This window comes from Pristiophorus japonicus, chromosome 17 (genome assembly GCF_044704955.1).
Source record: "Pristiophorus japonicus isolate sPriJap1 chromosome 17, sPriJap1.hap1, whole genome shotgun sequence".
Lineage (NCBI taxonomy): Eukaryota > Metazoa > Chordata > Chondrichthyes > Pristiophoridae > Pristiophorus > Pristiophorus japonicus.
This window is the reverse complement of record NC_091993.1, coordinates 72448-83537: the sequence shown is the minus strand read 5'-3', so window position 1 is coordinate 83537 and position 11090 is coordinate 72448. Positions and strand designations below refer to the sequence as shown.

The window sequence follows — 11090 nt, the reverse complement described above, 5'->3', positions numbered from 1 at the left end:
TCTACCACAGAAAGTTGTTGAGGCCAGTTCGTTAGATATATTCAAAAGGGAGTTTGATGTGGCCCTTACGGCTAAAAGGATCAAGGGATATGGCGAGAAAGCAGGAATGGGGTACTGAAGTTGCATGTTCAGCCATGAACTCATTGAATGGTGGTGCAGGCTCGAAGGGCTGAATGGCCTACTCCTGCACCTATTTTATATGTTTCTATGTCCTTCCTCAGATTAGGAGACCAAAACTGAGCACAATATTCCAGGTGAGGCCTCACTAAGGCCCTGTACAACTGCAGTAAGACCTCCCTGCTCCTATACTTAAATTCCCTAGCTATGAAGGCCAACATACCATTTGCCTTCTTCACCGCCTGCATGTCAGCTTTCAATGCCACTAAGTGGAGGAAGTGCATCCGGGAGGGCACTGAGCATCTCGAGTCTCGACGTCAGAGCGTGCAGAAAGCAAGCACAGGCAGCGGAAGGAGAGTGCGGCAAACCAGTCCCACCCACCCCTTCCCTCAACGACTATTTGTCCCACCTGTGACAGGGACTCATAGGCAGTCCTTCGGAATCGAGGAAGACTTGCTTCCACTCCCAAAGTGAGTTCTTTGATGGCTGAACAGTCCGATACGAGAGCCACAGACCCTGTCACAGGTGGGACAGACATTGGTCAGGGGAAGGGGTCGGTAGGTTTGACGCGCGCTCCTTCCGCTGCCTGCGCTTGGCCTCTTCATGCTCCTTGCATCGAGACTCAACGAGCTCAACGCCCTCCCGGATGGACTTTCTCCACCTCGGGCGGTCTGCGGCCAGGGTCTCCCAGGTGTCAGTGGTGATGTCGCACTTTACCAGGGAGGCTTTGAGGGTGTCATTATAACATTTCCGCTGTCCTCCTTTGGCTCGTTTACCATGAAGGCGCTTCGTAAAAAGCATTTGTTTAGGGAGTCTCGTATCTGGCATGCGTACTCTGTGGCCTGCCCAGCGAAGCTGATCGAGTGTGGTCAGTGCTTCAATTCTGGGGATGTTGGCCTGGTCGTGGACACTGATGGTGGTGCGCCTGTCCTCCCAGGGGATTTGCAGGATCTTGCGGAGATATCATTGGTGATATATCTCCACTGACTTGAGGTGCCTTCTATACATCGTCCATGCCTCAAACCCATACAGGAGGCTGGGTATTACTACAGCCCTGTAGACCATGAGCTTGGTGGTAGATTTGAGGGCCTGGTCTTCAAACACACTTTTCCGCAGGCGGCCGAGGGCTGCGCTGGCGCACTGGAGGTGATGCAGAATCTCCGCATCAATGTCTGCCTTTGTTGATAAGAGGCTCCCGAGGTATGGGAAATGGTCCACGTTGTCCAGGGCCGCGCTGTGGATCTTGATGATTGGAGGGCAGTGCTGTGCAGCGATGACAGGCTGGTGAAGGACCTTTGTCTTACGGATGTTAAGCGTAAGGCCCATGCTTTCATATGCCTCAGCGAATACATTGACTATATCCTGGAGTTCAATCTCTGAATGTGCACAGATGCAAGCATCGCCCGCATACTGCAGTTCAATGCCAGAGGTTGGAGTGATCTTGGATCTGGCCTGGAGGCAGCGTAGGTTAAACAGCTTCCCACTGGTTCTGTAGTTTAATTCCACTCCAGCGGGGAGCTTGTGGAATTTGAGGAAGATTGAGAAGAGGGTTGGAGCGATAACGCAGCCCTGTTTGACCCCGGTCCAGACGTGAATTGGGTCTGTAATGGATCCATTGGTAAGGGTCACGGCCTGCATGTCATTGTGGAGCAGGCGAAGGATGTTGACAAAGTTTTGGGAGCATTCAAAATGGAGGAGACCCTCACGGTTGACAGTGTCAAAAGGCCTTTGTAAGATCGAAAAAGGCCATGTATAAGGGCTGGCGCTGCTCCCTGCAGTTTTCCTGCAACTGGCGCGCTGCAAAGATCATGTCTGTTGTGCCCCGTAGGGGACGAAATCCGCATTGTGATTCCGGGAGGAGCTCCTCGGCCACAGGGAGAAGACGATTGAGGAGAACTTGAGCGCCAACTTTCCCAGTGGCTGAAAGCAGGGAGATTCTCCTGTAGTTGCCGCAGTCGGACTTGTCCCCCTTTTTAAAAATGGTCACAATCACTGCATCTCTCAGATCTCCCGGCATGCTCTCCTCCCTCCAGATGAGAGAGATGAGGTCATGGATCCACGCCAACAGCGCCGCTCCGCTATATTTTAGCGGCTCAGCAGGGATTCCATCAGCACCCGTAGTCTGGTTATTCTTGAGCTGTTTTATGGCTTTGCCTACCTCGTGCAACGTTGGAGTTTCACTGAGTTGGTGGCGGGTCGCATGCTGCGGGATGGAATCGAGAACACTCGAGTCAAAGGCAGAGTCTCGATTGAGGAGATCTTCCAAGTGCTCCTTCCATTGGGCCCTGACAGCCTCAGTGTCCTTGATAAGTGTTTCCCCATTCTTGGCCAGGAGTGGGGTGTGGCCTTGGAAGTTTGGACCGTAAGTGGCCTTGACTGCAGCGAAGAATCCTCGCATATCGTGGCTGTCGACCAGTTGTTGTATCTCCTGTGCTTTCTCCATCCACCACCTGTTCTTTAGGTCCCGAGTTTTTTGTTGGACCTGAGCCTTGAGCCGTCTGTAATGTTGTTTTGCAGCTCCCGAGTTGGGCTGTTGCTTGAGGCTCAGAAATGCTTTGCGCTTGCGATCTATTAGATGCACTGCAGCAACTCGCCAAGGCTTCTTCGGCAGCACCTCCCAAACCCGCAACCCCGACCACCTATAAGGACAAGGGCAGCAGGGACATGGGAACACCACCACCTTCACGTTCCCCTCCAAGTCACACACCATCCTGACTTGGAAATATATCGTTCGTTCCTTCGTTGTCGCTGGGTCAAAATCCTGGAACTCCCACCTTAGCAGCACTGTGGGAGCACCTTCACCACACGGACCATGGACTGCAGCGGTTCAAGAAGGCGGCTCACCAGCACCTTCTCAAGGGCAATTAGGGATGGGCAATAAATGCTGGCCTTGGCAGTGACGCCCACATCCCAGGAACGAAGAAAAGAAAAGTTGGAGTGCACTGCCCAATAGGATGATGGAAACAGATTCAATAGTAACCTTCAAAAGGGAATTGGATGAATAGTGGAAGGAGAAAAAAGTGCAGTGATGTGGGGAAAGAGCGGGAAGTGAGACTAACGGGATTTCTGTTTAAAAGAGCAAGCGCAGATTCGATGGGCCGAATGGCCTCCTTCTGTGTGTACTATTCTATGATTCTATGATTCATATACTCAGAAATTCTATCAGTATATTTATCAGGCAATTTGTATAATATATAATGGAGTACCTTTGATAGTCAGCCACCAATTGATTTATATATTCAGTAGTAATATTTACATTATTCACAGAAAAAAATATATAGTTTTATCAATGAAGAACCAAGAACAGCAAATTATTTCTAATCTAATTTCACCCCAGGACTGAGCCACTGACCATCGAATATCCCCACCATCTACACTCAGTGTTCACCCGGGGACTGAGATACCCCATGGTATCTCTCACTGACCATCTACACTCAGTGTTCACCTGGGGACTGATATACCACATGGTATCTCTCACTGACCATCCAGTGTCCCCACCCTCTACACTCAGTGTTTACCCGGGGTCTGAGATACCCCATGGTATCTCTCACTGACCATCCAGTGTCCCCACCCTCTACACTCAGTGTTCACCCGGGGACTGAGATACCCCATGGTATCTCTCACTGACCATCCAGTGTCCCCACCCTCTACACTCAGTGTTTACCCGGGGACTGAGATACCCCATGGTATCTCTCACTGACCATCCAGTGTCCCCACCCTCTACACTCAGTGTTCACCCGGGGACTGAGATACCCCATGGTATCACCCACTGACCATCCAGTGTCCCCACCCTCTATACTCAGTGTTCACCCGGGGACTGAGATACCCCATGGTATCTCTCACTTATCATCCAGTGTCCCCACCCTCTACACTCAGTGTTCACCTGGGGACTGAGATACCCCATGGTATCTCCCGCTGACCATCCAGTGTCTCCGACCATCGACACTCAGTGTTCACCCAGGGAGTGAGACACCCCATGGTATCTCTCACTGACCATCGAGTGTCTCACAGAAACATAGAAACATAGAAAATAGGTGCAGGAGTAGGCCATTCAGCCCTTCGAGCCTGCACTGCCATTCAATGAGTTCATGGCTGAACATGCAACTTCAGTACCCCATTCCTGCTTTCTCGCCATACCCCTTGACCCCCCCTAGTAGTAAGGACTACATCTAACTCCTTTTTGAATATATTTGGTGAATTGGCCTCAAAAACTTTCTGTGGTAGAGAATTCCACAGGTTCACCACTCTCTGGGTGAAGAAGTTTCTCCTCATCTCGATCCTAAATGGCTTATCCCTTATCCTTAGACTGTGACCCCTGGTTCTGGACTTCCCCAACATTGGGAACATTCTTCCTGCATTTAACCTGTATAAACCCGTCAGAATTTTAAATTTTTCTATGAGATCCGCTCTCATTCTTCTGAACTCCAGTGAATACAAGCCCAGTTGATCCAGTCTTTCTTGATAGGTCAGTCCCGCCATCCCGGGAATCAGTCTGGTGAACCTTCGCTGCACTCCCTCAATAGCAAGAATGTCCTTCCTCAAGTTAGGAGACCAAAACTGTACACAATCCTCCAGGTGTGGCCTCACCAAGGCCCTGTACAACTGTAGCAACACCTCCCTGCCACTGTACTCAAATCCCCTCGCTATGAAGGCCAACATGCCATTTGCTTTCTTAACCACCTGCTGTACCTGCATGCCAACCTTCAATGACTGATGTACCATGACACCCAGGTCTCGTTGCACCTCCCATTTTCCTAATCTGTCACCATTCAGATAATAGTCTGTCTCTCTGTTTTTACCACCAAAGTGGATAACCTCACACTACCCCCAATTTAGTGTCATCCGCAAATTTGGAGATTCTACATTTAATCCCCTCATCTAAATCATTAATGCACAATGTAAACAGCTGGGGCCACAGCACAGAACCTTGCGATACCCCACTAGTCACTGCCTTACATTCTGAAAAATACCCATTTACTCCTACTCTTTGCTTCCTGTCTGCCAACCAGTTCTCAATCCACGTCAGCACACTACCCCCAATCCCATGTGCTTTAACTTTGCACATGAATCTCTTGTGTGGGACCTTGTCGAAAGCTTTCTGAAAGTCCAAATACACCACATCAACTGGTTCTCCCTTGTCCACTCTAGTGGAAACATCCTCAAGAAATTCCAGAATATTTGTCAAGCATGATTTCCCTGACCATTTCTCTGACCATCTACATTCAGTGTTCACCTGGGGACTGAGATACCCCATGGTATCTCTCACTGACCATCCAGCATCCTCACCCTCTACACTCGGTGTTCACCCAGGGACTGAGATACCCCATGGTATCTCTGATTGACCATCCAGTGTCCTCACCCTCTACACTTAGTGTTCACCCAGGGACTGAGATACCCCATGGTATTTCTCACTGACCATCGAGTGTCTCTGACCATCTACACTCAGTGTTCACCCCGAGACTGAGATACCCCATGGTGTCTCCCACTGACCATCAAGTGTCTCAGACCATCTACACTCAGTGTTCACCCGGGGACTGATATACCCCATGGTATCTCCCACTGACCATCCAGTGTCCCCACCTTCTACATTCAGTGTTCACCCGGGGACTGAGATACCCCATGGTATCTCTCACTGACCATCGAGTGTCTCTGACCATCTCCACTCAGTGTTCACCCAGGGACTGAGATACCCCATAGTATTTCTCACTGACCATCGAGTGTCTCTGACCATCTACACTCAGTGTTCACCCAGGGACTGAGATACCCCATGGTATCGCCCACTGACCATCCAGTGTCCCCACCATCTACACTCCGTTTTCACCCGGGGACTGAGATACCCCATGGTATCTCCCACTGACCATCCAGTGTCCCCACCCTCTACATTCAGTATTCACCCCCGGGGACTGAGATACCCCATGGTATCTCCCATTGACCATCCAGTGTCCCCAACATCTACACTCAGTGTTGACCCCGAGACTGAGATACCCCATGGTGTCTCCCACTGACCATCCAGTGTCTCAGACCATCTACACTCAGTGTTCACCCGGGGACTGAGATACCCCATGGTATCTCTCACTGACCATCCTGTGTCCCCACCATCTACACTCAGTGTTCACCCAGGGACTGAGATACCCATGAGGTCTATCTGTGAGCAGTGAGTTGGAGGGGAGACTGAGCTGGGAGACAGATGAAAACCTGGTTTAGAGAAGGTGGAAAGGATCCAGGTTTAATTTGGGGGATTTACTACTAGGGCGGAGAATGAGACTGCGGTTATTGGTGCTTCGGTGGGTACACGCCGCTGTGTAACATTAACTGTGCTTTATATTAACATTAAACATCTTTCTGTCACTCAGTCGCAGACTCCGCACTCACTGACCCGTGTGTGGATCACACAGTCCTGGACCAGTCCTGGAGGAGCACGGATTGTAATGGGACTGAGTGCATCGGAACCCTTCAGTATGATGGGGATCTTGTCCAAGGATGGTACAGATTTAAAAGGTAACGTGAGGAGAAAATGACAGATAAACTAGTCAATAAGCCAGGAGTAAATGTTGAAAAGAGAGCAGAGTTTGGGATTAGGAAGCGGTTGTGTAGAGAGAGCGGGATCATCAGTCAGAGCAATGGGGCAGGGTGTGAGTGGAGACAGGGAAAGGGGAACGGCTTCTATCAGTTGATCATTGAATCAGTTCAGGGGCTGACTCTGATTGTTGTTTCAGTTCTGGCGGATGGAAGATTCCGGAGACTGTGGTCTCAGACACTCACTGCTCCACATGGGCCCCCGGCTGGTTAAACGGTACTGTCAGACTTTATAATCTCAGATTTACATTCACTGTCCAGCACTGTTCACCTCGGTTACATTCTTCAATATTTATAATCCTCATTTCAGGAGCTCATCCCACCGTGGGCCAGGGAGAAGCGATGAGGACAGTTTGTTTTAACTGGGCTGGAAATCGCTGCTTCAAGACCTGGGAGATAAAGATCAAAAACTGCACCAGTTACTACGTTTACCAGTTGAAGCCGACAAGCACCGGTTGCGATGCTTATTGCACAGGTACATTGCGGAATGTGAATGGCCCAGAAGAGTGATTCTGGGATGTCCCGTGTCACCCCCACCCACAGCAATCAGACAGTTACACGCAGCGGACCTCCCCTGGTAGTAAGGGACACCACAGACAAAGGACCTGAAACACAAAGTAGTCTTTTCACCAAAGTTCCACGGAGCTGAATCAGACACTGTGTGTGTCGGACACTGTTCCCTGTGGTATCCACTGATGGTGATAGACCCCAGTGTCCTCCCTCTCCAGGCGTTACAGGTCACGGGGAGTGGGATTGGGATATTCGGGGTTATAGAAAGACTGGTATCTGGCAATCTCCGGACACTAGTACCAGTCTTATGGCCTGATCTGGTGTTCTCCACTCTGCACGCTCCCAAGTCTCTCTTCCTTTATTACAGACCCAGGGACATCCCCAACTCAAGGGCCTGAGGAACAATCGACTCTCCAATCCACTGGCCGTCCATCCACTATCCCAGTGGGGCGTACACCCTTAGGTATCTGCCTTGTGGATTGAGAACTGGTTGGCAGACAGGAAGCAAAGAGTAGGAGTAAATGGGTATTTTTCAGAATGTAAGGCAGTGACTAGTGGGGTATCGCAAGGTTCTGTGCTGTGGCCCCAGCTGTTTACATTGTACATTAATGACTTAGATGAGGGGATTAAATGTAGCATCTCCAAATTTGCGGATGACACTAAATTGGGTGGTAGTGTGAGGTTATCCACTTTGGTGGTAAAAACAGAGAGACAGACTATTATCTGAATGGTGACAGATTAGGAAAAGGGGATGTGCAACGTGACCTGGGTGTCATGGTACATCTGTCATTGAAGGTTGGCATGCAGGTACAGCAGGCGGTTAAGTAGGCAAATGGCATGTTGGCCTTCATAGCGAGGGGATTTGAGTACAAGGGCAGGGAGGTGTTAATACAGTTGTACAGGGCCCTGGTGAGGCCACACCTGGAGTATTGTGTACAGTTTTGGTCTCCTAACTTGAGGAAGGACATTATTGCTATTGAGGGAGTGCAGCGAAGGTTCACCAGACTGTTTCCCGGGATGGCGGGACTGACATATCAAGAAAGACTGGATCAACTAGGCTTGTATTCACTGGAGTTCAGAAGAATGAGAGGGAATCTCATAGAAATGTTTAAAATTCTGACGGGATTATACAGGTTAGATGCAGGAAGAATGTTCCCAATGTTGGGGAAGTCCAGAACCAGGGGTCACAGTCTAAGGATAAGGGGTAAGCCATTTAGGACCGAGATGAGGAGAAACTTCTTCACCCAGAGAGTGGTGAACCTGAGGAATTCTCTATCACAGAAAGTTGTTGAGGCCAATTCACTCAATATATTCAAAAAGGAGTTAGATGTAGTCCTTACTACTAGGGGGATCAAGGGATATGGCGAGAAAGCAGGAATAAGGTACTGAATTTGCATGTTCACCCATGAACTCATTGAATGGCGGTGCAGGCTCGAAGGGCCGAATGGCCTACTCCTGCACCTATTTTCTACGTTTCTATGTTTCTATGATAGTCTGCATCCCAGAGTACTCAAGGAAGTGGCCCGAGAAATAGTGGATGCATTGGTGATCATTTTCCAACAGTCTATCGACTCTGGATCAGTTCCTATGAACTGGAGGGTAGCTAATGTAACACCACTTTTAAAAAAAGGTGGGAGAGAGAAAACGGGTAATTATAGACCGGTTAGCCTGATATCAGTAGTGGGGAAAATGTTGGAATCAATCATTAAGGATGAAATAGCAGCGCATTTGGAAAGCAGTGACAGGATCAGTCCAAGTCAGCATGGATTTATGAAAGGGAAATCATGCTTGATGAATCTTCTGGAATTTTTTGAGGATGTAACTAGTAGATTGGACAAGGGAGAACCAGTGGATGTGGTGTATTTGGACTTTCAAAAGGCTTTTGACAAGGTCCCGCACAAGAGATTGGTGTGCAAAATCAAAGCACATGGTATTGGGGGTAATATACTGACGTGGATAGGGAACTGGTTGGCAGACAGGAAGCAGAGAGTCGGGATAAACGGGTCCTTTTCAGAATGGCAGGCAGTGACCCGTGGAGTGCCGCAGGGCTCACTGCTGGGACCCCAGCTCTTTACAATATACATTAACAATTTAGATGAAAGAATAGAGTGTAATATCTCCAAGTTTGCAGATGACACTAAGCTGAGTGGCGGTGTGAGCTGTGAGGAGGACGCTAAGAGGCTGCAGAATGACTTGGACAGGTTAGGTGAGTGGGCAAATACATGGCAGATGCAGTATAATGTGGATAAATGTGAGGTTATCCATTTTGGGGGCAAAAACATGAAGGCAGAATATTATCTGAATGGCGGCAGACTAGGAAAAGGGGAGGTGCAACGAGACCTGGGTGTTATGGTTCATCAGTCACTGAAAGTGGGCATGCAGGTACAGCAGGCGGTAAAGAAGGCAAATGGTATGTTGGCCTTCATAGCTAGGGGATTTGAATATAGAAGCAGGGAGGTCTTAATGCAGCTGTACAGGGCCTTAGTGAGGCCTCACCTGGAATATTGTGTTCAGTTTTGATCTCCTCGTCTGAGGAAGGACCTTCTTGCTATTGAGGGAGTGCAGCGAAGGTTCACCAGACTGATTCCAGGGATGGCTGGGCTGTCATATGAGGAGAGACTGGATCAACTGGGCCTTTATTCACTGGAGTTTAGAAGGATGAGAGGGGATCTCCTAGAAACGTGTAAGATTCTGACAGGACTGGACAGGATAGATACGGGAAGAATGTTCCCGATGTTGGGGAAGTCCAGAACCAGGGGACATAATCTTAGGATAAGGAGTAGGCCATTTAGGACTGAGGTGAGGAGAAACTTCTTCACTCAGAGAGTTGTGAACCTGTGGAATTCCCTACCGCAGAGAGTTGTTGATGCCAACTCACTGGATATATTCAAGAGGGAGTTAGATATGGCCATTACAGTTAAGGGGATCAAGGGGTATGGAGAGAAAGCAGGAAAGGGGTACTGAAGGAATGATAAGCCATGATCTTATTGAATGGTGGCGCAGGCTCGAAGGGCTGATTGGCCCTACTCCTGCACCTATTTTCTATGTTTCTATGTTGCACCCTCAGGTATCTGCCTTGTGGGGTCCATTCTACACAGACTGCTCACCCAGTGTGACTGCTGAAATCCTCCATCCCAGAGATTCATCCATCTGTTACTGAGGGGAGTGGTTTGCAGTGACTGAGGGGCAAGGGATTGTAATATTCTGGGTTATATAAAGACTGGTATCTGACATTCTCTGTATCTAGCATCAGCCTGATGAACTGTTCGTGTTCTCCACTCTGCACTCTCCCATGTCTCTCTTCCTTTATTACAGATACAGAGACATCCCCAACTCAGGGGCCTGAGGATCAATCGACTCTCCAATCCACTGACCATCCATCCACTGTCCTAGCGGGGCCTACACCCTCAGGAATCTGCCTTGTGGGGTCCATTCTAAATGTTCCTTTCTCCCAGAAATATTCAGTCCCTCAGATTAATTCCGGTCTCTTACTGAGGGGAGTGGGATGCAGTGACTGAGGGGAGTGGGATGCAGTGACTGAGGGGAATGGGATGCAGTGACTGACGGGAGTGGGATGCAGTGACTGAGGCGAGTGGGATGGGATGATTAATGGTTATATAAAGATTAATGTCCTTCAGGGAAGGAAATCTGTCATCCTTACCGGCCTGGCCTGTATATGGCTCCAGACCCACAGAAACGTGTTGGAGACTTAACTGTCCCCTGAAATGGCCAGCAAAAAACTCAGTCGTATGCAGGAAGGCGGCTCACCATGACCTTTAGGGATGGGCAATAAATGCCGGCCTTGCCAGTGACGCCCACATCCCAGGACACAATTTAAAAATGCAGTGACTGATTGTGAGTTATATGAAGACTGATATCTGACATTT

The 11090-nt window shown here is 49.2% G+C and overlaps 1 long non-coding RNA gene across 1 annotated transcript; it reads left to right on the top strand.

Moving 5' to 3' along the window:
* The first annotated feature begins 6485 nt into the window (after positions 1-6485).
* Positions 6486-10600, top strand: LOC139228106 (uncharacterized). Its single transcript, XR_011587500.1, has 4 exons — positions 6486-6615; positions 6834-6910; positions 7004-7168; positions 10519-10600. It is a non-coding gene; the product is annotated as an uncharacterized lncRNA (long non-coding RNA).
* Positions 10601-11090: the final 490 nt, after the last annotated feature.